At 41.1% G+C, this 27,163-nt stretch overlaps 30 non-coding genes across 30 annotated transcripts; 22 read left to right on the top strand and 8 right to left on the bottom strand.

The window, feature by feature from the left end:
* The first annotated feature begins 3,375 nt into the window (after positions 1-3,375).
* On the top strand, positions 3,376-3,466 carry trnar-ucu (transfer RNA arginine (anticodon UCU)). The gene is given in 2 exon segments: positions 3,376-3,412; positions 3,431-3,466. It is a non-coding gene; the product is annotated as a tRNA-Arg (tRNA).
* A 986-nt stretch (positions 3,467-4,452) lies between these two features.
* On the top strand, positions 4,453-4,543 carry trnar-ucu (transfer RNA arginine (anticodon UCU)). Its single transcript is given in 2 exon segments — positions 4,453-4,489; positions 4,508-4,543. It is a non-coding gene; the product is annotated as a tRNA-Arg (tRNA).
* A 437-nt stretch (positions 4,544-4,980) lies between these two features.
* Positions 4,981-5,062, top strand: trnas-gcu (transfer RNA serine (anticodon GCU)). Its single transcript has one exon. It is a non-coding gene; the product is annotated as a tRNA-Ser (tRNA).
* Positions 5,063-5,228: 166 nt separating this feature from the next.
* On the bottom strand, positions 5,229-5,302 carry trnat-agu (transfer RNA threonine (anticodon AGU)). Its single transcript has one exon. It is a non-coding gene; the product is annotated as a tRNA-Thr (tRNA).
* A 251-nt stretch (positions 5,303-5,553) lies between these two features.
* Positions 5,554-5,625, bottom strand: trnaq-cug (transfer RNA glutamine (anticodon CUG)). Its single transcript has one exon. It is a non-coding gene; the product is annotated as a tRNA-Gln (tRNA).
* Positions 5,626-6,146: 521 nt separating this feature from the next.
* trnak-uuu (transfer RNA lysine (anticodon UUU)) lies at positions 6,147-6,219 on the top strand. Its single transcript has one exon. It is a non-coding gene; the product is annotated as a tRNA-Lys (tRNA).
* Positions 6,220-8,576: 2,357 nt separating this feature from the next.
* trnar-ucu (transfer RNA arginine (anticodon UCU)) lies at positions 8,577-8,667 on the top strand. The gene is given in 2 exon segments: positions 8,577-8,613; positions 8,632-8,667. It is a non-coding gene; the product is annotated as a tRNA-Arg (tRNA).
* A 436-nt stretch (positions 8,668-9,103) lies between these two features.
* Positions 9,104-9,185, top strand: trnas-gcu (transfer RNA serine (anticodon GCU)). The gene has a single exon. It is a non-coding gene; the product is annotated as a tRNA-Ser (tRNA).
* A 103-nt stretch (positions 9,186-9,288) lies between these two features.
* On the bottom strand, positions 9,289-9,362 carry trnat-agu (transfer RNA threonine (anticodon AGU)). The gene has a single exon. It is a non-coding gene; the product is annotated as a tRNA-Thr (tRNA).
* A 741-nt stretch (positions 9,363-10,103) lies between these two features.
* trnak-uuu (transfer RNA lysine (anticodon UUU)) lies at positions 10,104-10,176 on the top strand. Its single transcript has one exon. It is a non-coding gene; the product is annotated as a tRNA-Lys (tRNA).
* Positions 10,177-11,165: 989 nt separating this feature from the next.
* trnar-ucu (transfer RNA arginine (anticodon UCU)) lies at positions 11,166-11,256 on the top strand. The gene is given in 2 exon segments: positions 11,166-11,202; positions 11,221-11,256. It is a non-coding gene; the product is annotated as a tRNA-Arg (tRNA).
* A 593-nt stretch (positions 11,257-11,849) lies between these two features.
* trnat-agu (transfer RNA threonine (anticodon AGU)) lies at positions 11,850-11,923 on the bottom strand. Its single transcript has one exon. It is a non-coding gene; the product is annotated as a tRNA-Thr (tRNA).
* Positions 11,924-12,665: 742 nt separating this feature from the next.
* On the top strand, positions 12,666-12,738 carry trnak-uuu (transfer RNA lysine (anticodon UUU)). The gene has a single exon. It is a non-coding gene; the product is annotated as a tRNA-Lys (tRNA).
* A 988-nt stretch (positions 12,739-13,726) lies between these two features.
* Positions 13,727-13,817, top strand: trnar-ucu (transfer RNA arginine (anticodon UCU)). Its single transcript is given in 2 exon segments — positions 13,727-13,763; positions 13,782-13,817. It is a non-coding gene; the product is annotated as a tRNA-Arg (tRNA).
* Positions 13,818-14,255: 438 nt separating this feature from the next.
* trnas-gcu (transfer RNA serine (anticodon GCU)) lies at positions 14,256-14,337 on the top strand. Its single transcript has one exon. It is a non-coding gene; the product is annotated as a tRNA-Ser (tRNA).
* A 103-nt stretch (positions 14,338-14,440) lies between these two features.
* Positions 14,441-14,514, bottom strand: trnat-agu (transfer RNA threonine (anticodon AGU)). Its single transcript has one exon. It is a non-coding gene; the product is annotated as a tRNA-Thr (tRNA).
* A 742-nt stretch (positions 14,515-15,256) lies between these two features.
* On the top strand, positions 15,257-15,329 carry trnak-uuu (transfer RNA lysine (anticodon UUU)). Its single transcript has one exon. It is a non-coding gene; the product is annotated as a tRNA-Lys (tRNA).
* Positions 15,330-17,241: 1,912 nt separating this feature from the next.
* trnar-ucu (transfer RNA arginine (anticodon UCU)) lies at positions 17,242-17,332 on the top strand. The gene is given in 2 exon segments: positions 17,242-17,278; positions 17,297-17,332. It is a non-coding gene; the product is annotated as a tRNA-Arg (tRNA).
* A 436-nt stretch (positions 17,333-17,768) lies between these two features.
* On the top strand, positions 17,769-17,850 carry trnas-gcu (transfer RNA serine (anticodon GCU)). The gene has a single exon. It is a non-coding gene; the product is annotated as a tRNA-Ser (tRNA).
* A 103-nt stretch (positions 17,851-17,953) lies between these two features.
* On the bottom strand, positions 17,954-18,027 carry trnat-ugu (transfer RNA threonine (anticodon UGU)). The gene has a single exon. It is a non-coding gene; the product is annotated as a tRNA-Thr (tRNA).
* A 741-nt stretch (positions 18,028-18,768) lies between these two features.
* On the top strand, positions 18,769-18,841 carry trnak-uuu (transfer RNA lysine (anticodon UUU)). The gene has a single exon. It is a non-coding gene; the product is annotated as a tRNA-Lys (tRNA).
* Positions 18,842-19,831: 990 nt separating this feature from the next.
* Positions 19,832-19,922, top strand: trnar-ucu (transfer RNA arginine (anticodon UCU)). Its single transcript is given in 2 exon segments — positions 19,832-19,868; positions 19,887-19,922. It is a non-coding gene; the product is annotated as a tRNA-Arg (tRNA).
* A 436-nt stretch (positions 19,923-20,358) lies between these two features.
* On the top strand, positions 20,359-20,440 carry trnas-gcu (transfer RNA serine (anticodon GCU)). Its single transcript has one exon. It is a non-coding gene; the product is annotated as a tRNA-Ser (tRNA).
* Positions 20,441-20,543: 103 nt separating this feature from the next.
* trnat-ugu (transfer RNA threonine (anticodon UGU)) lies at positions 20,544-20,617 on the bottom strand. Its single transcript has one exon. It is a non-coding gene; the product is annotated as a tRNA-Thr (tRNA).
* Positions 20,618-21,359: 742 nt separating this feature from the next.
* trnak-uuu (transfer RNA lysine (anticodon UUU)) lies at positions 21,360-21,432 on the top strand. The gene has a single exon. It is a non-coding gene; the product is annotated as a tRNA-Lys (tRNA).
* A 2,960-nt stretch (positions 21,433-24,392) lies between these two features.
* trnar-ucu (transfer RNA arginine (anticodon UCU)) lies at positions 24,393-24,483 on the top strand. Its single transcript is given in 2 exon segments — positions 24,393-24,429; positions 24,448-24,483. It is a non-coding gene; the product is annotated as a tRNA-Arg (tRNA).
* Positions 24,484-24,919: 436 nt separating this feature from the next.
* Positions 24,920-25,001, top strand: trnas-gcu (transfer RNA serine (anticodon GCU)). Its single transcript has one exon. It is a non-coding gene; the product is annotated as a tRNA-Ser (tRNA).
* Positions 25,002-25,104: 103 nt separating this feature from the next.
* trnat-agu (transfer RNA threonine (anticodon AGU)) lies at positions 25,105-25,178 on the bottom strand. Its single transcript has one exon. It is a non-coding gene; the product is annotated as a tRNA-Thr (tRNA).
* A 741-nt stretch (positions 25,179-25,919) lies between these two features.
* Positions 25,920-25,992, top strand: trnak-uuu (transfer RNA lysine (anticodon UUU)). Its single transcript has one exon. It is a non-coding gene; the product is annotated as a tRNA-Lys (tRNA).
* A 990-nt stretch (positions 25,993-26,982) lies between these two features.
* Positions 26,983-27,073, top strand: trnar-ucu (transfer RNA arginine (anticodon UCU)). Its single transcript is given in 2 exon segments — positions 26,983-27,019; positions 27,038-27,073. It is a non-coding gene; the product is annotated as a tRNA-Arg (tRNA).
* The last annotated feature ends 90 nt before the right edge of the window (positions 27,074-27,163 follow it).

A 27,163-nucleotide genomic window follows, 5' to 3' on the forward strand; every position in this document is an offset into this window, starting at 1 on the left:
GCCTGGAGGGCAGTGAGGGTGGCGAGAGATGAGGGGTCCCTGACAGGCAGGGTCCTGTTGGAGGAGCCCCTATTTTTCAATCCGCTCTTCCCTGTACGTTTCTTTCAGTCAATGACGCTCTGTGCCAGCTTTGTGAGGGCAGGAGTGACCAGGCTGAGACATCTTATCAACTTTGAGCTCTCCTGCTGGCTGACTGCTACACAGCTGGCTGGGCGGCTGGGCTGGCACTCTGAGAGACTGGCAGAGAAAATGGTCAGTGAACTGAGAAGTTGTCTTTCCCCCAAGCTCAGGGAGGCTGTGAGAGAGGAGATGTCCAGCGGCACAGGGCAGAGACAAGACTTCATCTTTCCAGGGCTGCTAGTGTGTCCAGCAGTAGGTGAAGGAGAGGAGGGTGTAGGAAACGAGGGAATGTTATTAAACCTAGACACAGTTAAAGATCTAACTCTTCATACAGCAGAGAGTAAGAAGATCTACCAAATTTGTGTGAAGGCATCACATTCCCACCAGTTGAGGGGGTTGGTGGATTCAAGGTGGAGGGCATGTCTGGAGGTAAAGGAGGGGTGCAGGCCAGTATGGAGGGTTCTGTATAAACTGCCCCTCACCAAGAGAGCGGGGGACCTGCAGTGGAGGATCCTGCACTGTATTGTGTCCACCGGCAGGTTTCTCCATAGAGTTGATGCTAGCATTAGCTCAGAGTGCTGTTTCTGCTCTGCAGAGGAAACAGTGTTTCACATGTATAGTGAGTGTGTCAGACTAGGACCACTCTTCCATCTCCTACAGGAGCTCCTGCAGGGCCTAGGCGAGGAGTTCACAAAAGAGCTTTTTATCTTTGGGGTTCCCTACAGTTTTAAAAAGAGAAACAGGTGTGTTTTAATTAATTTTATAATGGGTCAGGCAAAATTGGCCATTTTAAAATCCAGAAAGAACAGTATCTCTGGCGCCGGGCTGACTGATGTTGTGTTGCAGTTCAGGGTTTTGGTGGTCAGCCGGATAAGAGTGGATTTTGAATTTTTTAAACTAAATAATAACCCGGAGGACTTCCAGGAGAGGTGGTGTGTGGGAGACGCCTTGTGTGCTGTGAGTGAGGAGGGGGAGCTCCAGTTTTTGTTCTAGTTTTAATTTTATTTTTTATTTTTTTACAGTGTTTTTATTAATTTTGGCTTTAATCTGTTTTTAACAGAAAGAAAACACTGTGGTTTTTTTAATTGATTTTTTATGATCCTTTTATTTTGATAAAATCTATTTTTAAGGAGAACATGATTACTTTAGGATTTTTTAATATTGCTAATTCTTAATTTTGTTATGTTTTACCTTTATTGAGTTTTAATGGATTTTATTTGGAATGTTAAATAAAGGATCTTAAAAGTCAAAAAAGTCTCTCTCTCTCTCTCTCTCTCTCTCTCTCTCTCTCTCTCTCTCTCTCTCTCTCTCAAATTCAAATTCAAATTGGCTTTATTGGCATGACAATAAAAAGAATTGTGTTGCCAAAGCACATACATGGCATAACCGACTCAAATATACAGACAAAGAATTTTTTTAAATACTAACAGTATCCCTCCTCCCTCTATATTAATACAGTAAACAGAATCCCTCCCTTCCCCTCTATATCAAACAGTACCCCCTTCCCCCCCTCTATATTAAACAGAATCCCCCTCCCTCCCTCTATTAAACAGAATCCCCCCTCCCTCTCTCTCACTATCTCTCTCTCTCTCTCTCTCTCTCTCTATTTGTTTTAGTATTTTAGCAGAACCATATTGATTAACATCGTTTTTCCCTTTTCTTTACAGTGGAATATAGTGAGGCCTTCTTTCTACTTTGCAGGGCAGGAGGTGATAAAGTAACAGTATTTGCACAAGTAGAACAATTGCAAAGGTCTGGAATTGCTGGTAGCCCTTAACTGTAACAGTTATATGTGATTAAAAAAATAATAATAACACGTATATATAGCTGCAACAGTTTCACAACATTTATTTTTTGCACAACTTTTTTGTTCTTACTTAGAATGATAAAAATGTCTTTAAATGTATTTAACATTCATATATGTACATAGGCCTATATTTGATACAAAATGGATACAGTGCAATTACAGTGCAAAGGCAAGCAAACACACTACCTTACAATTATGTAGTTTACAACATGTAAGGAAAAACGAGCAAACAAAGCAAAACAGTTTAGATTTTAATATTACGCAGGATGACTTCAAATACAGAAACCTTGATGCATTTCCCATTTTCTTCTTCAAAAAAATTAATTCGTTTTTACATTGTGTGTCATATGCATAGGCTAAATAAATAAATAAAACAGAATAAACAAACAAACTAACAGTTTCGTTTTTATGTCTGAGTTTAATTTTGGAACCTCCTGTCTTGTCTAGTTGTGTGTGTGTGTGTGTGTGTGTGTGTGTGTGTGTGTGTGTGTGTGTGTGTGTGTGTGTGTGTGTGTGTGTGTGTGTGTGTGTGAGAATACGAGAGAGAAATGAAACAATGTATTCTTGCTCTAAATGAGTTGCTGCTATATTAAACTATGTGACAGTGAGCCTGAGAAGCACGACTGAACCCTTGAAGCAATGCATCGAATTGAAGTATTTGGCTGAAACGCTGCAACTAACAGACAGCAATAGTTTGTGCAATATGAGAATTGAAACGAAATTGTGTTTGAAATAAATTTGACTATTTTACATCCCTGGCATTTTTATTGTGTGTTTGTGTTGTACTTGGTCAAGACCTAAGTCCTTCAGTGGCATATATGGCTACGATAAATTATAATTTAAACCCAGTTTAGCTTTCAAATGTGGAGCCATGCACTAAACCTGTGATTTTTAATCAATTTGCATGGCTTTTCAGTATTAGAAGGCTATATAGATTAGAACCCCTGGGGGTTATTTTTGAGTTTTTACGGTTTCTTATGAATCCTTCGAGATTTCAACGTTTATTTGTGGTGGTTTAGCCTGCTGTTTAAAAAGGTTCTTTGTATACTACTTGGAACCCCTGAAATACGGTTTCTTGGAATAACTTTTTCAAGAGTGTAAGATTTTTAAACCTCACGATTATGTTTTAGAACATTCCCGGAAGGTATAAGTAATAAATCAGACACTTAACGCATGTGTAGCTCATCAATCAACAAAACCTTTATTATTAAACTTCCAGTACCAAACAATATTAAGCCATAGCAGTCAAAACGAATGGTTATTACCCGTTCTCAGTGGGAAGTTGGGCGCGGTCTGGAGTTTCTGCGTCAAGCAGTTTTGTCTCTTAATTATTCATTAGTCATTTTAGCAGACGCTTCTATCCAAAGCGACTTCCAGAGACTAGGGGTGAACTATGCGTCACAGTCTCCTCCAATAGGACCTCGGTGTTATGTTTCAAGGAGGGAGCAGGCTCTGTGGCGCAATGGATAGCGCGTTGGACTTCTAGTCAAACACTGAGGTGTGATTCAAAGGTTGTGGGTTCGAGTCCCACCAGAGTCGTTGTTTTAGGCTAGCTGTAGGACCCTCAAACATTAGATGTGTAAAACCAGAGCCTGCGCATCCATTTCTTTCTTTTTCTAAGTCAACTAAAGACAAACAGTACGATTCACCGGCACTTGATCTCGGATCACTGGATTTGAAATCCAGAGTGCTAACTATTACACTATGCAACCTCCCATACTGGGCCCCCATGCAGGGACCCTCTCAACATTTCGCTTTTGTGGAAAAGGTTTCTAATATTTCATAATCGCTTGAGCTATCCGGTGCAGCAAGTGCTGAAACCACACCTGACGCTGCAGGTTTCTTGCTATTGTTTAAACCGCATGCACACTGGCATATAATCGCGCTCTTTAGGACAGGTTTGACGACACCACCTGCACTGTGAACAGATCCTCCGTTTTTCATCCAGTTTGATACTGCGGATAGCTCAGTCGGTAGAGCATCAGACTTTTAATCTGAGGGGCCAGGGTTCAAGTCCCTGTTCGGGCGGTGAGTGTTTTTTAATAACTTTTTTAAAAAAGCGAAAGTTATTGGGCTAAACACAATGTTGTATTGTGTATATTGCCTATTTTTTATCACCAAAAAGCTCCCGGAAAAACTGGGTTGCGAAGGTGCTGAGACTACGAAAATTATAAATTACACAGTTTCGGCGTCAAGCAGTTTTGTCTGTTAATTATTCATTAGTCATTTTAGCAGACGCTTCTATCCAAAGCGACTTCCAAAGACTAGGGGTGAACTATGCATCACAGTCTCCTCCAATAGGACCTCGGTGTTATGATTCAAGGACAGAGCACAAGGAGATTAAATGATTTGCTCTGGGTCACGCACACCAAGTTCATGGACATCTAATATTAATTACAGGACTGCCTTTGCTGTCAAGGTTGAACCAACGAAAAAGGAACTGCCCCCAGGCCCTTTTCAAATTCTGCCAAAACAGCAATGCTCAGTTTGTTGATGGGTACGTTGTTCGCCTCCTGGCCCTCGCAGGCTCTGTGGCGCAATGGATAGCGCGTTGGACTTCTAGTTAAACACTGAGGTGTTATTCAAAGGTTGTGGGTTCGAGTCCCACCAGAGTCGTTGTTTTAGGCTAGCTGTATGACCCCTCAAACATTAGATGTGTAAAACCAGAGCCTGCGCATCAATTTCTTTCTTTTTCTAAGTCAACTAAAGACAAACAGTACGGTTCACCGGCACTTGATCTCGGATCACTGGATTCCAAATCCAGAGTGCTAACCATTACACCATGCAACCTCCCATACTGGGCCACCATGCAGGGACCCTCTCAACATTTCGCTTTTGTGGAAAAGGTTTCTAATATTTCATAATCGCTTGAGCTATCCGGTGCAGCAAGTGCTCAAACCACACCTGACGCTGCAGGTTTCTTGCTATTGTTTAAACCGCATGCACACTGGCATTTAATCGCGCACTTTAGGACAGGTTTGACGACACCACCTGCACTCTGAACAGATCCTCCGTGTTTCATCCAGTTTGATACTGTGGAGCTGCTCAGACGGGACGAGGTGGCCGAGTGGTTAAGGCGATGGACTGCTAATCCATTGTGCTCTGCACGCGTGGGTTCGAATCCCATCCTCGTCGCAAGTTTGATTGACTTTTTTTTTGTCTCTTATCTTTTCACAAAAGTGTTTGTTTGTGAGTACATGATTATATTTGGCTGCGTTTCGGATAGCCTCCTCCAGTAACAACATGTGACAGAAACGCAGCCTAAACGTTTGTGTTACATGTGCTGAAAAATAATAACAACAGGCACCGCTGGGATTCGAACCCAGGATCTCCTGTTCACTAGACAGGCGCTTTAACCATCTAAGCCACGGCGCCCTGCAGCATGACACTGAATCTGTGCCAAAGGCCTGTGAAATGAAACGGATAAGGACCACGGCTTTACTACTGCCCCTATTACAATGCACCATTCGTGGGGGAAAGTTTTGCAAGTTAAACAAACATCATTCAAAAACGCGTTAGTCTTTATGAAACCATTTCCGACCTTAGACATCGGAACTGCAATTTATTTCAGCTGACCGATTGAAACATGAAATCAGGTAGTTCACTTGTTAAAAATAGTAAAAGTCAGGTCCCACCGAGATTTGAACTCGGATCGCTGGATTCAGAGTCCAGAGTGCTAACCATTACACCATGGAACCGCGGTGAAGACCAGCGAGGTGGATGGGTTGTCAGCTGTCAATTGCCCCCGCTGACGACCCCTCGACCGCAAGGCGTTATCCCCATCTGCAGACAACCGTTCAACAGCATGCATTTCTCCAGGTTGAATTTAAAATGCGACGTTTTTATTTCTTAGTTCATATTGGAAACTGCTGGCAGGTCTGGCGAACTGAACTATCATTACCCAACAGCACGACATAGAACACTTGACACGTTCAAATAATACGAAAAGTATTCTTTGAAAATATATGCATTGCATATTTATATTTAAATAACAGCGGTACTGACACCACACTGTGACAGAAATAAACATTTCCTGCTTTTGCAGCGACAAAGTCTGCATTTATAGTTCAATAATCCGTTTTTTTCCGGCAAATACGGTGCAGACGCAAGTAGCCTAAACAATTGGTTAGGATACAGATTGGTTAGGATACGATTCATTGAGTGGGTTGGATTTTAATGTATTACATGTTAATGTATTAAAGTGTTTCTTTTGTACTGAGCCCGGATAGCTCAGTCGGTAGAGCATCAGACTTTTAATCTGAGGGTCGAGGGTTCAAGTCCCTGTTCGGGCGGTGAGTGTTTTTTAATAACTTTTTAATAAAGCGAAAGTTATTGGGCTAAACACAATGTTGCATTGTGTATATTGCCTATTTTTATCACCAAAAAGCTCCCGGAACACTGGGTTGCGAAGGTGCAAAGACGACGAAAATTATACACATAATACAACTAAGTGAGGGCATCATAACACTATTGACAAAACCCACCGAACCGACCTTTAACTGCCCATTCCGTGCAATAAAACTGTGTATTTATTTTGTTTTTATATGATCTCTCTCTCTCTCTCTCTCTCTCTCTCTCTCTCTCTCTCTCTCTCTCTCTCTCTCTCTCTCTCTCTCTCTCTCTCTCTCTCTCTCTCTCTCTCTCTCTCTCTCAAATTCAAATTCAAATTCAAATTGGCTTTATTGTCATGACAATAAAAATAATTGTGTTGCCAAAGCACATACATGGCATAACCGACTCAAATATACAGACAAAGATTTTTTTTAAATACTAACAGTATCCCTCCTCCCTCTATATTAATACAGTAAACAGAATCCCTCCCTTCCCCTCTATATCAAACAGTACCCCCCTTCCCCCCTCTATATTAAACAGAATCCCCCCTCCCTCCCTCCCTCTATTAAACAGAATCCCACTCCCACTCCCTCTCACTCTCTCTCTCTCTCTCTCTCTCTCTCTCTCTCTCTCTCTCTCTCTCTCTCTCTCTCTCTCTCTCTCTCTCTCTCTCTCTCTCTCTCTCTCTCTATTTGTTTTAGTATTATAGCAGAACCATATTGATTAACATCGTTTTTCCCTTTTCTTTATAGTGGAATATAGTGAGGCCTTCTTTCTACTTTGCAGGGCAGGAGGTGATAAAGTAACAGTATTTTCACAAGTAGAACAATTGCAAAGGTCTGGAATTGCTGGTAGCCCTTAACTGTAACAGTTATATGTGATTAAAAAAATAATAATAACACGTATATATAGCTGCAACAGTTTCACAACATTTATTTTTTGCACAACTTTTTTGTTCTTACTTACAATGATAAAAAAATGTCTTTAAATGTATATAACATTCATATATGTACATAGGCCTATATTTGATACAAAATGGATACAGTGCAATTACAGTGCAAAGGCAAGCAAACACACTACCTTGCAATTATGTAGTTTACAACATGTAAGGAAAAACGAGCAAACAAAGCAAAACAGTTTAGATTTTAATATTACGCAGGATGACTTCAAATACAGAAACCTTGATGCATTTCCCATTTTCTTCTTCTTCAAAAAAAATTCGTTTTTACATTGTGTGTCATATGCATAGGCTAAAAAAATAAATAAAACAGAATAAACAAACAAACAAACAAACAGTTTCGTCTAGTGCTGTGTGTGTGTGTGTGTGTGTGTGTGTGTGTGTGTGTGTGTGTGTGTGTGTGTGTGTGTGTGTGTGTGTGTGTGTGTGTGTGTGTGTGTGTGAATACGAGAGAGAAATGAAACAATGTATTCTTGCTCTAAATGAGTTGCTGCTATATTAAACTATGTGACAGTGTAATGCCTGAGAAAACACGACTGAACCCTTGAAGCAATGCATCGAATTGAAGTATTTGGCTGAAACGCTGCAACTAACACACAGCAATAGTTTGTGCAATATGAGAATTGAAACGAAATTGTGTTTTAAATAAATCTGACTAATTTACATCCCTGGCATTTTTATTGTGTGTTTGTGTTGTACTTGGTCAAGACCTAAGTCCTTCAGTGGCATATATGGCTACGATAAATTATAATTTAAACCCAGTTTAGCTTTCAAATGTGGAGCCATGCACTAAACCTGTGATTTTTAATCAATTTGCATGGCTTTTCAGTATTAGAAGGCTATATAGATTAGAACCCCTGGGGGTTATTTTTGAGTTTTACGGTTTCTTATTAATCCTTCGAGATTTCAACGTTTATTTGTGGTGGTTTAGCCTGCTGTTTAAAAAGGTTCTTTGTATACTATTTGGAACCCCTGAAATACGGTTTCTTGGAATAACTTTTTCAAGAGTGTAAGATTTTTTAAACCTCACGATTATGTTTTAGAACATTCCCGGAAGGTATAAGTAATAAATCAGACACTTAACGCATGTGTAGCTCATCAATCAACAAAACCTTTATTATTAAACTTCCAGTACCAAACAATATTAAGCCATAGCAGTCAAAACGAATGGTTATTACCCGTTCTCAGTGGGAAGTTGGGCGCGGTCTGGAGTTTCTGCGTCAAGCAGTTTTGTCTCTTAATTATTCATTAGTCATTTTAGCAGACGCTTCTATCCAAAGCGACTTCCAGACTAGGGGTGAACTATGCGTCACAGTCTCCTCCAATAGGACCTCGGTGTTATATTTCAAAAAGGGAGCAGGCTCTGTGGCGCAATGGATAGCGCGTTGGACTTCTAGTCAAACACTGAGGTGTGATTCAAAGGTTGTGGGTTCGTGTCCCACCAGAGTCGTTGTTTTAGGCTAGCTGTAGGACCCTCAAACATTAGATGTGTAAAACCAGAGCCTGCGCATCCATTTCTTTCTTTTTCTAAGTCAACTAAAGACAAACAGTACGATTCACCGGCACTTGATCTCGGATCACTGGATTTGAAATCCAGAGTGCTAACTATTACACTATGCAACCTCCCATACTGGGCCCCCATGCAGGGACCCTCTCAACATTTCGCTTTTGTGGAAAAGGTTTCTAATATTTCATAATCGCTTGAGCTATCCGGTGCAGCAAGTGCTCAAACCACACCTGACGCTGCAGGTTTCTTGCTATTGTTTAAACCGCATGCACACTGGCATATAATCGCGCACTTTAGGACAGGTTTGACGACACCACCTGCACTCTGAACAGATCCTCCGTGTTTCATCCAGTTTGATACTGTGGAGCAGCTCAGACGGGACGAGGTGGCCGAGTGGTTAAGGCGATGGACTGCTAATCCATTGTGCTCTGCACGCGTGGGTTCGAATCCCATTCTCGTCGTAAGTTGGATTGACTTTTTCTTTTCCTTGACTCTTACCTTTTAACAAAAGTGTTTTTTTAAGCATAAACGGTTGTGTTACATGTACTGAAAAATAATAACAACAGGCACCGCTGGGATTCGAACCCAGGATCTCCTGTTTACTAGACAGGCGCTTTAACCATCTAAGCCACGGCGCCCTACAGCAGGGCACTGAATCTGTGCCAAAGGCCTGTGAAATGAAACGGATAAGGACCACGGCATTACTACTGCCCCTATTACAATGCACCATTCGAAAATGAAGTGGGGAAAGTTTTGCAAATTAAACAAACATCCTTCAAAAACGCGTTAGTCCTTATGAAACCATTTCCGACCTTAGACATCGGAACTGAATTTTATTTCAGCTGACCGATTGAAACATGAAATCAGGTAGTTCACTTGTTTAAAAAAAAATTAGTAAAAGTCAGGTCCCACCGAGATTTGAACTCGGATCGCTGGATTCAGAGGCGTTATCCCCATCTGCAGACAATCGTTCAACAGCATGCATTTCTCCAGGTTGAATTTAAAATGCGACGTTTTTATTTCTTAGTTCATATTGGAAACTGCTGGCAGGTCTGGCGAACTGAACTATCATTACCCAACAGCACGACATAGAACACTTGACACGTTCAAATAATAGGAAAAGTATTCTTTGAAAATATATGCATTGCATATTTATATTTAAATAACAGCGGTACTGACACCACACTGTGACAGAAATAAACATTTCCTGCTTTTGCAGCGACAAAGTCTGCATTTATAGTTCAATAATCCGTTTTTTTCCAGGCAAATATTGTGCAGACGCAAGTAGCCTAAACAATTGGTTAGGATACGATTCATTGAGTGGGGATGGATTTTAATGTATTACATGTTAATGTATTAAACAGTTGCGTTTCTACTGAGCCCGGATAGCTCAGTCGGTAGAGCATCAGACTTTTAATCTGAGGGTCCAGGGTTCAAGTCCCTGTTCGGGCGGTGAGTGTTTTTTAATAACTTTTTTAATAAAGCGAAAGTTAATGGGCTAAACACAATGTTGTATTGTGTATATTGCCTATTTTTTATCACCAAAAAGCTCCCGGAACACTGGGTTGCGAAGGTGCCAAGACTACGAAAATTATAAATTACACAGTTTCGGCGTCAAGCAGTTTTGTCTCTTAATTATTCATTAGTCATTTTAGCAGACGCTTCTATCCAAAGCGACTTCCAAAGACTAGGGGTGAACTATGCATCACAGTCTCCTCCAATAGGACCTCGGTGTTATGTTTCAAGGACGGAGCACAAGGAGATTAAATGATTTGCTCTGGGTCACACACAGTGTGAATTGGGATTTGAACCGGGAACCACCTGGTATGAAGCCTTTGTCTTTCATCACTGGGCCACCTTACAGAAGCTTCATCGAACACCTTGCTAATTTCCATTTTTTCCACACTCGCTCTTATGTCACTCAGCCGAGTGCATGACAATTCGTCTACTAATTACACCGTGGCCTATAATATTCTGTGCACAGAGGGAGCACATTTACTAATGTAACAGGAGGAGGGAGGAGGATATTTTGTCTTTTTTATATTTTGTCTATACAGCTGTTTATTGCATGGAATGGGAAATGAAAGGTCGGTTCGGTGGGTTTTTTCAATAGTGTTATGTTGTTCCCACTTAGTTGTAATGTGTGAATTATGTTCATACTCTGTGCAGCTTCGGAACCCCGTGTTCCGGCCGGTTTTGTCTATTCAGCTGTTTATTGCACAGAATGGGCAGTTAAAGGTTTTTTAAAGCAACGCCGTGCCCATTCCAAAACAAAAGTTATATACCAAGTTCATGGACATATAATATTAATTACAGGACTGCCTTTGCTGTAAAGGTTGAACCATCGAAAAAAGAACTGCTCCCAGGCCCTTTTCAAATTCTGCCAAAACAGCAATGCTCAGTTTGTTGGTGGGTACGTTGTTCGCGTCCTGGCCCTCGCAGGCTCTGTGGCGCAATGGATAGCGCGTTGGACTTCTAGTTAAACACTGAAGTGTGATTCAAAGGTTGTGGGTTCGAGTCCCACCAGAGTCGTTGTTTTAGGCTAGCTGTATGACCCCTCAAACATTAGATGTGTTAAACCAGAGCCTGCGCATCCATTTCTTTCTTTTTCTAAGTCAACTAAAGACAAACAGTACGGTTCACCGGCACTTGATCTCGGATCACTGGATTCCAAATCCAGAGTGCTAACCATTACACGATGCAACCTCCCATACTGGGCCACCATGCAGGGACCCTCTCAACATTTCGCTTTTGTGGAAAAGGTTTCTAATATTTCATAATCGCTTGAGCTATCCGGTGCAGCAAGTGCTCAAACCACACCTGACGCTGCAGGTTTCTTGCTATTGTTTAAACCGCATGCACACTGGCATATAATCGCGCACTTTAGGACAGGTTTGACGACACCACCTGCACTCTGAACAGATCCTCCGTGTTTCATCCAGTTTGATACTGTGGAGCTGCTCAGACGGGACGAGGTGGCCGAGTGGTTAAGGCGATGGACTGCTAATCCCATCCTCGTCGTAAGTTGGATTGACTTTTTCTTTTCCTTGACTCTTACCTTTTAACAAAAGTGTTTTTTTTAAGCATAAACGGTTGTGTTACATGTACTGAAAAATAGTAACAACAGGCACCGCTGGGATTCGAACCCAGGATCTCCTGTTTACTAGACAGGCGCTTTAACCATCTAAGCCACGGCGCCCTACAGCAGGGCACTGAATCTGTGCCAAAGGCCTGTGAAATGAAACGGATAAGGACCACGGCATTACTACTGCCCCTATTACAATGCACCATTCGAAAATGAAGTGGGGAAAGTTTTGCAAATTAAACAAACATCCTTCAAAAACGCGTTAGTCCTTATGAAACCATTTCCGACCTTAGACATCGGAACTGAATTTTATTTCAGCTGACCGATTGAAACATGAAATCAGGTAGTTCACTTGTTTAAAAAAAAAATAGTAAAAGTCAGGTCCCACCGAGATTTGAACTCGGATCGCTGGATTCAGAGGCGTTATCCCCATCTGCAGACAATCGTTCAACAGCATGCATTTCTCCAGGTCGAATTTAAAATGCGACGTTTTTATTTCTTAGTTCATATTGGAAACTGCTGGCAGGTCTGGCGAACTGAACTATCATTACCCAACAGCACGACATAGAACACTTGACACGTTCAAATAATAGGAAAAGTATTCTTTGAAAATATATGCATTGCATATTTATATTTAAATAACAGCGGTACTGACACCACACTGTGACAGAAATAAACATTTCCTGCTTTTGCAGCGACAAAGTCTGCATTTATAGTTCAATAATCCGTTTTTTTTCCAGGCAAATATGGTGCAGACGCAAGTAGCCTAAACAATTGGTTAGGATACGATTCATTGAGTGGGGATGGATTTTAATGTATTACATGTTAATGTATTAAACAGTTGCGTTTCTACTGAGCCCGGATAGCTCAGTCGGTAGAGCATCAGACTTTTAATCTGAGGGTCCAGGGTTCAAGTCCCTGTTCGGGCGGTGAGTGTTTTTTAATAACTTTTTTAATAAAGCGAAAGTTAATGGGCTAAACACAATGTTGTATTGTGTATATTGCCTCTTTTTTATCACCAAAAAGCTCCCGGAACACTGGGTTGCGAAGGTGCCAAGACTACGAAAATTATAAATTACACAGTTTCGGCGTCAAGCAGTTTTGTCTCTTAATTATTCATTAGTCATTTTAGCAGACGCTTCTATCCAAAGCGACTTCCAAAGACTAGGGGTGAACTATGCATCACAGTCTCCTCCAATAGGACCTCGGTGTTATGTTTCAAGGACGGAGCACAAGGAGATTAAATGATTTGCTCTGGGTCACACACAGTGTGAATTGGGATTTGAACCGGGAACCACCTGGTATGAAGCCTTTGTCTTTCATCACTGGGCCACCTTACAGAAGCTTCATCGAACACCTTGCTAATTTCCATTTTTTCCACACTCGCTCTTATGTCACTCAGCCGAGTGCATGACAATTCGTCTACTAATTACACCGTGGCCTATAATATTCTGTGCACAGAGGGAGCACATTTACTAATGTAACAGGAGGAGGGAGGAGGATATTTTGTCTTTTTTATATTTTGTCTATACAGCTGTTTATTGCATGGAATGGGAAATGAAAGGTCGGTTCGGTGGGTTTTTTCAATAGTGTTATGTTGTTCCCACTTAGTTGTAATGTGTGAATTATGTTCATACTCTGTGCAGCTTCGGAACCCCGTGTTCCGGCCGGTTTTGTCTATTCAGATGTTTATTGCACAGAATGGGCAGTTAAAGGTTTTTTAAAGCAACGCCGTGCCCATTCCAAAACAAAAGTTATATACCAAGTTCATGGACATCTAATATTAATTACAGGACTGCCTTTGCTGTAAAGGTTGAACCATCGAAAAAAGAACTGCCCCCAGGCCCTTTCAAATTCTGCCAAAACAGCAATGCTCAGTTTGTTGGTGGGTACGTTGTTCGCGTCCTGGCCCTCGCAGGCTCTGTGGCGCAATGGATAGCGCGTTGGACTTCTAGTTAAACACTGAGGTGTGATTCAAAGGTTGTGGGTTCGAGTCCCCCCAGAGTCGTTGTTTTAGGCTAGCTGTATGACCCCTCAAACATTAGATGTGTTAAACCAGAGCCTGCGCATCCATTTCTTTCTTTTTCTAAGTCAACTAAAGACAAACAGTACGGTTCACCGGCACTTGATCTCGGATCACTGGATTCCAAATCCAGAGTGCTAACCATTACACGATGCAACCTCCCATACTGGGCCACCATGCAGGGACCCTCTCAACATTTCGCTTTTGTGGAAAAGGTTTCTAATATTTCATAATCGCTTGAGCTATCCGGTGCAGCAAGTGCAAAAAACCACACCTGACGCTGCAGGTTTCTTGCTATTGTTTAAACCGCATGCACACTGGCATATAATCGCACACTTTAGGACAGGTGTGACGACACCACCTGCACTGTGAACAGATCCTCCGTGTTTCATCCAGTTTGATACTGTGGAGCAGCTCAGACGGGACGAGGTGGCCGAGTGGTTAAGGCGATGGACTGCTAATCCATTGTGCTCTGCTCTCGTGGGTTCGAATCCCATCCTCATCGTAAATTGGATTGACTTTTTATTTTCCTTGTATCTTACCTTTTAACAAAAGTGTTTGTTTAAGCCTAAACGTTTGTGTTACATGTACTGAAAAATAATAAAAACAGGCACCGCTGGGATTCGAACCCAGGATCTCCTGTTTACTAGACAGGCGCTTTAACCATCTAAGCCACGGCGCCCTGCAGCAGGTCACTGAATCTGTGCCAAAGGGCTGTGAAATGAAACGGATAAGGACCACGGCATTACTACTGCCCCTATTACAATGCACCATTCGAAAATGAAGTGGGGAAAGTTTTGCAAATTAAACAAACATCCTTCAAAAACGCGTTAGTCTTTATGAAACCATTTCCGACCTTAGACATCGGAACTGAATTTTATTTCAGCTGACCGATTGAAACATGAAATCAGGTAGTTCACTTGTTTAAAAAAAAATAGTAAAAGTCAGGTCCCACTGAGATTTGAACTCGGATCGCTGGATTCAGAGGCGTTATCCCCATCTGCAGACAACCGTTCAACTGCATGCATTTCTCCAGGTTGAATTTAAAAAAGCGACGTTTTTATTTCTTAGTTCATATTGGAAACTCCTGGCAGGTCTGGCGAACTGAACTATCATTACCCAACAGCACGACATAGAACACTTGACACGTTCAAATAATAGGAAAAGTATTCTTTGAAAATATATGCATTGCATATTTATATTTAAATAACAGCGGTACTGACACCACACTGTGACAGAAATAAACATTTCCTGCTTTTGCAGCGACAAAGTCTGCATTTTATAGTTCAATAATCCGTTTTTTTCCAGGCAAATATGGTGCAGATGCAAGTAGCCTAAACAATTGGTTAGGATACGATTCATTGAGTGGGGCTGGATTTTAATGTATTACATGTTAATGTATTAAACAGTTGCGTTTCTATTGAGCCCGGATAGCTCAGTCGGTAGAGCATCAGACTTTTAATCTGAGGGTCCAGGGTTCAAGTCCCTGTTCGGGCGGTGAGTGTTTTTTAATAACTTTTTTAATAAAGCGAAAGTTATTGGGCTAAACACAATCCCTCTATATTAATACAGTAAACAGAATCCCTCCCTTCCCCTCTATATCAAACAGTACCCCCTTCCCCCCTCTATATTAAACAGAATCCCCCTCCCTCCCTCTATTAAACAGAATCCCACTCCCACTCCCACTCCCTCTCACTCTCACTCTCACTCTCTCTCTCTCTCTCTCTCTCTCTCTCTCTCTCTCTCTCTCTCTCTCTCTCTCTCTCTCTCTCTCTCTCTCTCTCTCTCTCTCTCTCTCTCTCTCTATTTGTTTTAGTATTATAGCAGAACCATATTGATTAACATCGTTTTTCCCTTTTCTTTATAGTGGAATATAGTGAGGCCTTCTTTCTACTTTGCAGGGCAGGAGGTGATAAAGTAACAGTATTTTCACAAGTAGAACAATTGCAAAGGTCTGGAATTGCTGGTAGCCCTTAACTGTAACAGTTATATGTGATTAAAAAAATAATAATAACACGTATATATAGCTGCAACAGTTTCACAACATTTATTTTTTGCACAACTTTTTTGTTCTTACTTACAATGATAAAAAAATGTCTTTAAATGTATATAACATTCATATATGTACATAGGCCTATATTTGATACAAAATGGATACAGTGCAATTACAGTGCAAAGGCAAGCAAACACACTACCTTGCAATTATGTAGTTTACAACATGTAAGGAAAAACGAGCAAACAAAGCAAAACAGTTTAGATTTTAATATTACGCAGGATGACTTCAAATACAGAAACCTTGATGCATTTCCCATTTTCTTCTTCTTCAAAAAAAATTCGTTTTTACATTGTGTGTCATATGCATAGGCTAAAAAAATAAATAAAACAGAATAAACAAACAAACAAACAGTTTCGTCTAGTGCTGTGTGTGTGTGTGTGTGTGTGTGTGTGTGTGTGTGTGTGTGTGTGTGTGTGTGTGTGTGTGTGTGTGTGTGAATACGAGAGAGAAATGAAACAATGTATTCTTGCTCTAAATGAGTTGCTGCTATATTAAACTATGTGACAGTGTAATGCCTGAGAAAACACGACTGAACCCTTGAAGCAATGCATCGAATTGAAGTATTTGGCTGAAACGCTGCAACTAACACACAGCAATAGTTTGTGCAATATGAGAATTGAAACGAAATTGTGTTTTAAATAAATCTGACTAATTTACATCCCTGGCATTTTTATTGTGTGTTTGTGTTGTACTTGGTCAAGACCTAAGTCCTTCAGTGGCATATATGGCTACGATAAATTATAATTTAAACCCAGTTTAGCTTTCAAATGTGGAGCCATGCACTAAACCTGTGATTTTTAATCAATTTGCATGGCTTTTCAGTATTAGAAGGCTATATAGATTAGAACCCCTGGGGGTTATTTTTGAGTTTTACGGTTTCTTATTAATCCTTCGAGATTTCAACGTTTATTTGTGGTGGTTTAGCCTGCTGTTTAAAAAGGTTCTTTGTATACTATTTGGAACCCCTGAAATACGGTTTCTTGGAATAACTTTTTCAAGAGTGTAAGATTTTTAAACCTCACGATTATGTTTTAGAACATTCCCGGAAGGTATAAGTAATAAATCAGACACTTAACGCATGTGTAGCTCATCAATCAACAAAACCTTTATTATTAAACTTCCAGTACCAAACAATATTAAGCCATAGCAGTCAAAACGAATGGTTATTACCCGTTCTCAGTGGGAAGTTGGGCGCGGTCTGGAGTTTCTGCGTCAAGCAGTTTTGTCTCTTAATTATTCATTAGTCATTTTAGCAGACGCTTCTATCCAAAGCGACTTCCAGAGACTAGGGGTGAACTATGCGTCACAGTCTCCTCCAATAGGACCTCGGTGTTATGTTTCAACAAGGGAGCAGGCTCTGTGGCGCAATGGATAGCGCGTTGGACTTCTAGTTAAACACTGAGGTGTGATTCAAAGGTTGTGGGTTCGAGTCCCACCAGAGTCGTTGTTTTAGGCTAGCTGTAGGACCCTCAAACATTAGATGTGTAAAACCAGAGCCTGCGCATCCATTTCTTTCTTTTTCTAAGTCAACTAAAGACAAACAGTACGGTTCACCGGCACTTGATCTCGGATCACTGGATTTGAAATCCAGAGTGCTAACCATTACACTATGCAACCTCCCATACTGGGCCCCCATGCAGGGACCCTCTCAACATTTCGCTTTTGTGGAAAAGGTTTCTAATATTTCATAATCGCTTGAGCTATCCGGTGCAGCAAGTGCTGAAACCACACCTGACGCTGCAGGTTTCTTGCTATTGTTTAAACCGCATGCACACTGGCATATAATCGCGCACTTTAGGACAGGTTTGACGACACCACCTGCACTGTGAACAGATCCTCCGTGTTTCATCCAGTTTGATACTGTGGAGCAGCTCAGACGGGACGAGGTGGCCGAGTGGTTAAGGCGATGGACTGCTAATCCATTGTGCTCTGCACGCGTGGGTTCGAATCCCATCCTCGTCGTAAGTTGGATTGCCTTTTTCTTTTCCTTGTCTCTTACCTTTTAACAAAAGTGTTTGTTTAAGCCTAAACGTTTGTGTTACATGTACTGAAAAATAATAACAACCGGCACCGCTGGGATTCGAACCCAGGATCTCCTGTTTACAAGACAGGCGCTTTAACCATCTAAGCCACGGCGCCCTACAGGAGGTCACTGAATCTGTGCCAAAGGCCTGTGAAATGAAACGGATAAGGACCACGTCTTTACTACTGCCCCTATTACAATGCACCATTCGAAAATGAAGTGGTGGAAAGTTTTTCAAATTAAACAAACATCCTTCAAAAACGCGTTAGTCTTTATGAAACCATTTCCGACCTTAGACATCGGAACTGAATTTTATTTCAGCTGACCGATTGAAACATGAAATCAGGTAGTTCACTTGTTTAAAATAAAATAGTAAAAGTCAGGTCCCACCGAGATTTGAACTCGGATCGCTGGATTCAGAAGCGTTATCCCCATCTGCAGACAACCGTTCAACAGCATGCATTTCTCCAGGTTGAATTTAAAATGCGACGTTTTTATTTCTTAGTTCATATTGGAAACTGCTGGCAGGTCTGGCGAACTGAACTATCATTACCCATCAGCACGACATAGAACACTTGACACGTTCAAATAATAGGAAAAGTATTCTTTGAAAATATATGCATTGTATATTTATATTTAAATAACAGCGGTACTGACACCACACTGTGACAGAAATAAACATTTCCTGCTTTTGCAGCGACAAAGTCTGCATTTATAGTTCAATAATCCGTTTTTTTCCAGGCAAATATGGTGCAGACGCAAGTAGCCTAAACAATTGGTTAGGATACGATTCATTGAGTGGGGATGGATTTTAATGTATTACATGTTAATGTATTAAACAGTTGCGTTTCTACTGAGCCCGGATAGCTCAGTCGGTAGAGCATCAGACTTTTAATCTGAGGGTCCAGGGTTCAAGTCCCTGTTCGGGCGGTGAGTGTTTTTTAATAACTTTTTTAATAAAGCGAAAGTTATTGGGCTAAACACAATGTTGTATTGTGTATATTGCCTATTTTTATCACCAAAAAGCTCCCGGAACACTGGGTTGCGAAGGTGCTAAGACTACGAAAATTATAAATGACACAGTTTCGGCGTCAAGCAGTTTTGTCTCTTAATTATTCATTAGTCATTTTAGCAGACGCTTCTATCCAAAGCGACTTCCAAAGACTAGGGGTGAACTATGCATCACAGTCTCCTCCAATAGGACTTCGGTGTTATGTTTCAAGGACGGAGCACAAGGAGATTAAATGATTTGCTCTGGGTCACACACACAGTGTGAATTGGGATTTGAACCGGGAACCACCTGGTATAAAGCCTTTGTCTTTAATCACTGGGCCACCTTACAGAAGCTTCATCGAACACCTTGCTAATTCACATTTTTTCCACACTCGCTCTTATGTCACTCAGCCGAGTGCATGACAATTCGTCTAATAATTACACCGTGGCCTATAATATTCTGTGCACAGAGGGAGCACATTTACTAATGTAACAGGAGGAGGGAGGAGGATATTTTGTCTTTTTTATATTTTGTCTATACAGCTGTTTATTGCATGGAATGGGAAATGAAAGGTCGGTTCGGTGGGTTTTTTCAATAGTGTTATGTTGTTCCCACTTAGATGTAATGTGTGAATTATGTTCATACTCTGTGCAGCTTCGGAACCCCGTGTTCCGGCCGGTTTTGTCTATTCAGCTGTTTATTGCACGGAATGGGCAGTTAAAGGTTTTTTAAAGCAACGCCGTGCCCATTCCAAAACAAAAGTTATATACCAAGTTCATGGACATCTAATATTAATTACAGGACTGCCTTTGCTGTCAAGGTTGAACCAACGAAAAAGGAACTGCCCCCAGGCCCTTTTCAAATTCTGCCAAACCAGCAGTGCTCAGTTTGTTGGTGGGTACGTTGTTCGCGTCCTGGCCCTCGCAGGCTCTGTGGCGCAATGGATAGCGCGTTGGACTTCTAGTTAAACACTGAGGTGTGATTCAAAGGTTGTGGGTGCGAGTCCCACCAGAGTCGTTGTTTTAGGCTAGCTGTAGGACCCTCAAACATTAGATGTGTAAAACCAGAGCCTGCGCATCCATTTCTTTCTTTTTCTAAGTCAACTAAAGACAAACAGTACGGTTCACCGGCACTTGATCTCGGATCACTGGATTCCAAATCCAGAGTGATAACCATTACACCATGCAACCTCCCATACCGGGCCACCATGCAGGGACCCTCTCAACATTTCGCTTTTGTGGAAAAGGTTTCTAATATTTCATAATCGCTTGAGCTATCCGGTGCAGCAAGTGCTCAAACCACACCTGACGCTGCAGGTTTCTTGCTATTGTTTAAAGCGCATGCACACTGGCATATAATCGCGCACTTTAGGACAGGTTTGACGACACCACCTGCACTGTGAACAGATCCTCCGTGTTTCATCCAGTTTGATACTGTGGAGCAGCTCAGACGGGACGAGGTGGCCGAGTGGTTAAGGCGATGGACTGCTAATCCATTGTGCTCTGCACGCGTGGGTTCGAATCCCATCCTCGTCGTAAATTGGATTGAATTTTTCTTTTCCTTGTCTCTTACCTTTTAACAAAAGTGTTTGTTTAAGCCTAAACGTTTGTGTTACATGTACTGAAAAATAATAAAAACAGGCACCGCTGGGATTCGAACCCAGGATCTCCTGTTTACAAGACAGGCGCTTTAACCATCTAAGCCACGGCGCCCTACAGAAGGTCACTGAATCTGTGCCAAAGGCCTGTGAAATGAAACGGATAAGGACCACGGCTTTACTACTGCCCCTATTACAATGCACCATTCGAAAATGAAGTGGTGGAAAGTTTTTCAAATTAAACAAACATCCTTCAAAAACGCGTTAGTCTTTATGAAACCATTTCCGACCTTAGACATCGGAACTGAATTTTATTTCAGCTGACCGATTGAAACATGAAATCAGGTAGTTCACTTGTTTAAAAAAAAAATAGTAAAAGTCAGGTCCCACCGAGATTTGAACTCGGATCGCTGGATTCAGAGGCGTTATCCCCATCTGCAGACAACCGTTCAACAGCATGCATTTCTCCAGGTTGATTTTAAAATGCGACGTTTTTATTTCTTAGTTCATATTGGAAACTGCTGGCAGGTCTGGCGAACTGAACTATCATTACCCATCAGCACGACATAGAACACTTGACACGTTCAAATAATAGGAAAAGTATTCTTTGAAAATATATGCATTGTATATTTATATTTAAATAACAGCGGTACTGACACCACACTGTGACAGAAATAAACATTTCCTGCTTTTGCAGCGACAAAGTCTGCATTTATAGTTCAATAATCCGTTTTTTTCCAGGCAAATATGGTGCAGACGCAAGTAGCCTAAACAATTGGTTAGGATACGATTCATTGAGTGGGGATGGATTTTAATGTATTACATGTTAATGTATTAAACAGTTGCGTTTCTACTGAGCCCGGATAGCTCAGTCGGTAGAGCATCAGACTTTTAATCTGAGGGTCCAGGGTTCAAGTCCCTGTTCGGGCGGTGAGTGTTTTTTAATAACTTTTTAATAAAGCGAAAGTTATTGGGCTAAACACAATGTTGCATTGTGTATATTGCCTATTTTTATCACCAAAAAGCTCCCGGAACACTGGGTTGCGAAGGTGCAAAGACGACGAAAATTATACACATAATACAACTAAGTGAGGGCATCATAACACTATTGACAAAACCCACCGAACCGACCTTTAACTGCCCATTCCGTGCAATAAAACTGTGTATTTATTTTGTTTTTATATGATCTCTCTCTCTCTCTCTCTCTCTCTCTCTCTCTCTCTCTCTCTCTCTCTCTCTCTCTCTCTCTCTCTCTCTCTCTCTCTCTCTCTCTCTCTCTCTCTCTCTCTCTCTCATATTCAAATTCAAATTGGCTTTATTGTCATGACAATAAAAAGAATTGTGTTGCCAAAGCACATACATGGCATAACCGACTCAAATATACAGACAAAGATTTTTTTTAAATACTAACAGTATCCCTCCTCCCTCTATATTAATACAGTAAACAGAATCCCTCCCTTCCCCTCTATATCAAACAGTACCCCCTTCCCCCCTCTATATTAAACAGAATCCCCCCTCCCTCCCTCTATTAAACAGAATCCCACTCCCACTCCCTCTCACTCTCACTCTCTCTCTCTCTCTCTCTCTCTCTCTCTCTCTCTCTCTCTCTCTCTCTCTCTATTTGTTTTAGTATTATAGCAGAACCATATTGATTAACATCGTTTTTCCCTTTTCTTTATAGTGGAATATAGTGAGGCCTTCTTTCTACTTTGCAGGGCAGGAGGTGATAAAGTAACAGTATTTTCACAAGTAGAACAATTGCAAAGGTCTGGAATTGCTGGTAGCCCTTAACTGTAACAGTTATATGTGATTAAAAATATAATAATAACACGTATATATAGCTGCAACAGTTTCACAACATTTATTTTTTGCACAACTTTTTTGTTCTTACTTACAATGATAAAAAAATGTCTTTAAATGTATATAACATTCATATATGTACATAGGCCTATATTTGATACAAAATGGATACAGTGCAATTACAGTGCAAAGGCAAGCAAACACACTACCTTGCAATTATGTAGTTTACAACATGTAAGGAAAAACGAGCAAACAAAGCAAAACAGTTTAGATTTTAATATTACGCAGGATGACTTCAAATACAGAAACCTTGATGCATTTCCCATTTTCTTCTTCAAAAAAAATTCGTTTTTACATTGTGTGTCATATGCATAGGCTAAAAAAATAAATAAAACAGAATAAACAAACAAACAAACAAACAGTTTCGTCTAGTGCTGTGTGTGTGTGTGTGTGTGTGTGTGTGTGTGTGTGTGTGTGTGTGTGTGAATACGAGAGAGAAATGAAACAATGTATTCTTGCTCTAAATGAGTTGCTGCTATATTAAACTATGTGACAGTGTAATGCCTGAGAAAACACGACTGAACCCTTGAAGCAATGCATCGAATTGAAGTATTTGGCTGAAACGCTGCAACTAACACACAGCAATAGTTTGTGCAATATGAGAATTGAAACGAAATTGTGTTTTAAATAAATCTGACTAATTTACATCCCTGGCATTTTTATTGTGTGTTTGTGTTGTACTTGGTCAAGACCTAAGTCCTTCAGTGGCATATATGGCTACGATAAATTATAATTTAAACCCAGTTTAGCTTTCAAATGTGGAGCCATGCACTAAACCTGTGATTTTTAATCAATTTGCATGGCTTTTCAGTATTAGAAGGCTATATAGATTAGAACCCCTGGGGGTTATTTTTGAGTTTTACGGTTTCTTATTAATCCTTCGAGATTTCAACGTTTATTTGTGGTGGTTTAGCCTGCTGTTTAAAAAGGTTCTTTGTATACTATTTGGAACCCCTGAAATACGGTTTCTTGGAATAACTTTTTCAAGAGTGTAAGATTTTTAAACCTCACGATTATGTTTTAGAACATTCCCGGAAGGTATAAGTAATAAATCAGACACTTAACGCATGTGTAGCTCATCAATCAACAAAACCTTTATTATTAAACTTCCAGTACCAAACAATATTAAGCCATAGCAGTCAAAACGAATGGTTATTACCCGTTCTCAGTGGGAAGTTGGGCGCGGTCTGGAGTTTCTGCGTCAAGCAGTTTTGTCTCTTAATTATTCATTAGTCATTTTAGCAGACGCTTCTATCCAAAGCGACTTCCAAAGACTAGGGGTGAACTATGCATCACAGTCTCCTCCAATAGGACCTCGGTGTTATGTTTCAAGGACGGAGCACAAGGAGATTAAATGATTTGCTCTGGGTCACACACACAGTGTGAATTGGGATTTGAACCGGGAACCACCTGGTATAAAGCCTTTGTCTTTAATCACTGGGCCACCTTACAGAAGCTTCATCGAACACCTTGCTAATTCACATTTTTTCCACACTCGCTCTTATGTCACTCAGCCGAGTGCATGACAATTCGTCTAATAATTACACCGTGGACTATAATATTCTGTGCACAGAGGGAGCACATTTACTAATGTAACAGGAGGAGGGAGGAGGATATTTTGTCTTTTTTATATTTTGTCTATACAGCTGTTTATTGCATGGAATGGGAAATGAAAGGTCGGTTCGGTGGGTTTTTTCAATAGTGTTATGTTGTTCCCACTTAGATGTAATGTGTGAATTGTGTTCATACTCTGTGCAGCTTCGGAACCCCGTGTTCCGGCCGGTTTTGTCTATTCAGCTGTTTATTGCACGGAATGGGCAGTTAAAGGTTTTTTAAAGCAACGCCGTGCCCATTCCAAAACAAAAGTTATATACCAAGTTCATGGACATCTAATATTAATTACAGGACTGCCTTTGCTGTCAAGGTTGAACCAACGAAAAAGGAACTGCCCCCAGGCCCTTTTCAAATTCTGCCAAACCAGCAGTGCTCAGTTTGTTGGTGGGTACGTTGTTCGCGTCCTGGCCCTCGCAGGCTCTGTGGCGCAATGGATAGCGCGTTGGACTTCTAGTTAAACACTGAGGTGTGATTCAAAGGTTGTGGGTTCGAGTCCCACCAGAGTCGTTGTTTTAGGCTAGCTGTAGGACCCTCAAACATTAGATGTGTAAAACCAGAGCATGCGCATCCATTTCTTTCTTTTTCTAAGTCAACTAAAGACAAACAGTACGATTCACCGGCACTTGATCTCGGATCACTGGATTCCAAATCCAGAGTGCTAACCATTACACCATGCAACCTCCCATACCGGGCCACCATGCAGGGACCCTCTCAACATTTCGCTTTTGTGGAAAAGGTTTCTAATATTTCATAATCGCTTGAGCTATCCGGTGCAGCAAGTGCTCAAACCACACCTGACGCTGCAGGTTTCTTGCTATTGTTTAAACCGCATGCACACTGGCATATAATCGCGCACTTTAGGACAGGTTTGACGACACCACCTGCACTGTGAACAGATCCTCCGTGTTTCATCCAGTTTGATACTGTGGAGCAGCTCAGACGGGACGAGGTGGCCGAGTGGTTAAGGCGATGGACTGCTAATCCATTGTGCTCTGCAGGCGTGGGTTCGAATCCCATCCTCGTCGTAAGTTGTATTGACTTTTTCTTTTCCTTGTCTCTTACCTTTTAACAAAAGTGTTTGTTTAAGCCTAAACGTTTGTGTTACATGTACTGAAAAATAATAACAACAGGCACCGCTGGGATTCGAACCCAGGATCTCCTGTTTACTAGACAGGCGCTTTAACCATCTAAGCCACGGCGCCCTACAGCAGGTCACTGAATCTGTGCCAAAGGCCTGTGAAATGAAACGGATAAGGACCACGGCATTACTACTGCCCCTATTACAATGCACCATTCGCAAATGAAGTGGGGGAAAGTTTTGCAAATTAAACAAACATCCTTCAAAAACGCGTTAGTCTTTATGAAACCATTTCCGACCTTAGACATCGGAACTGAATTTTATTTCAGCTGACCGATTGAAACATGAAATCAGGTAGTTCACTTGTTTAAAAAAAAATAGTAAAAGTCAGGTCCTACCGAGATTTGAACTCGGATCGCTGGATTCAGAGGCGTTATCCCCATCTGCAGACAACCGTTCAACAGCATGCATTTCTCCAGGTTGAATTTAAAATGCGACGTTTTTATTTCTTAGTTCATATTGGAAACTGCTGGCAGGTCTGGCGAACTGAACTATCATTACCCAACAGCACGACATAGAACACTTGACACGTTCAAATAATAGGAAAAGTATTCTTTGAAAATATATGCATTGCATATTTATATTTAAATAACAGCGGTACTGACACCACACTGTGACAGAAATAAACATTTCCTGCTTTTGCAGCGACAAAGTCTGCATTTATAGTTCAATAATCCGTTTTTTTCCAGGCAAATATGGTGCAGACGCAAGTAGCCTAAACAATTGGTTAGGATACGATTCATTGAGTGGGGATGGATTTTAATGTATTACATGTTAATGTATTAAACAGTTGCGTTTCTACTGAGCCCGGATAGCTCAGTCGGTAGAGCATCAGACTTTTAATCTGAGGGTCCAGGGTTCAAGTCCCTGTTCGGGCGGTGAGTGTTTTTTAATAACTTTTTTAATAAAGCGAAAGTTATTGGGCTAAACACAATGTTGTATTGTGTATATTGCCTATTTTTATCACCAAAAAGCTCCCGGAACACTGGGTTGCGAAGGTGCTAAGACTACGAAAATTATAAATGACACAGTTTCGGCGTCAAGCAGTTTTGTCTCTTAATTATTCATTAGTCATTTTAGCAGACGCTTCTATCCAAAGCGACTTCCAAACACTAGGGGTGAACTATGCATCACAGTCTCCTCCAATAGGACCTCGGTGTTATGTTTCAAGGACGGAGCACAAGGAGATTAAATGATTTGCTCTGGGTCACACACACAGTGTGAATTGGGATTTGAACCGGGAACCACCTGGTATAAAGCCTTTGTCTTTAATCACTGGGCCACCTTACAGAAGCTTCATCAAACACCTTGCTAATTCACATTTTTTCCACACTCGCTCTTATGTCACTCAGCCGAGTGCATGACAATTCGTCTAATAATTACACCGTGGCCTATAATATTCTGTGCACAGAGGGAGCACATTTACTAATGTAACAGGAGGAGGGAGGAGGATATTTTGTCTTTTTTATATTTTGTCTATACAGCTGTTTATTGCATGGAATGGGAAATGAAAGGTCGGTTCGGTGGGTTTTTTCAATAGTGTTATGTTGTTCCCACTTAGATGTAATGTGTGAATTATGTTCATACTCTGTGCAGCTTCGGAACCCCGTGTTCCGGCCGGTTTTGTCTATTCAGCTGTTTATTGCACGGAATGGGCAGTTAAAGGTTTTTTAAAGCAACGCCGTGCCCATTCCAAAACAAAAGTTATATACCAAGTTCATGGACATCTAATATTAATTACAGGACTGCCTTTGCTGTCAAGGTTGAACCAACGAAAAAGGAACTGCCCCCAGGCCCTTTTCAAATTCTGCCAAACCAGCAGTGCTCAGTTTGTTGGTGGGTACGTTGTTCGCGTCCTGGCCCTCGCATGCTCTGTGGCGCAATGGATAGCGCGTTGGACTTCTAGTTAAACACTGAGGTGTGATTCAAAGGTTGTGGGTTCGAGTCCCACCAGAGTCGTTGTTTTAGGCTAGCTGTAGGACCCTCAAACATTAGATGTGTAAAACCAGAGCATGCGCATCCATTTCTTTCTTTTTCTAAGTCAACTAA

Source organism: Acipenser ruthenus, chromosome 11 (assembly GCF_902713425.1).
Source record: "Acipenser ruthenus chromosome 11, fAciRut3.2 maternal haplotype, whole genome shotgun sequence".
In the NCBI taxonomy this organism is placed as follows: Eukaryota; Metazoa; Chordata; class Actinopteri; order Acipenseriformes; family Acipenseridae; genus Acipenser; species Acipenser ruthenus.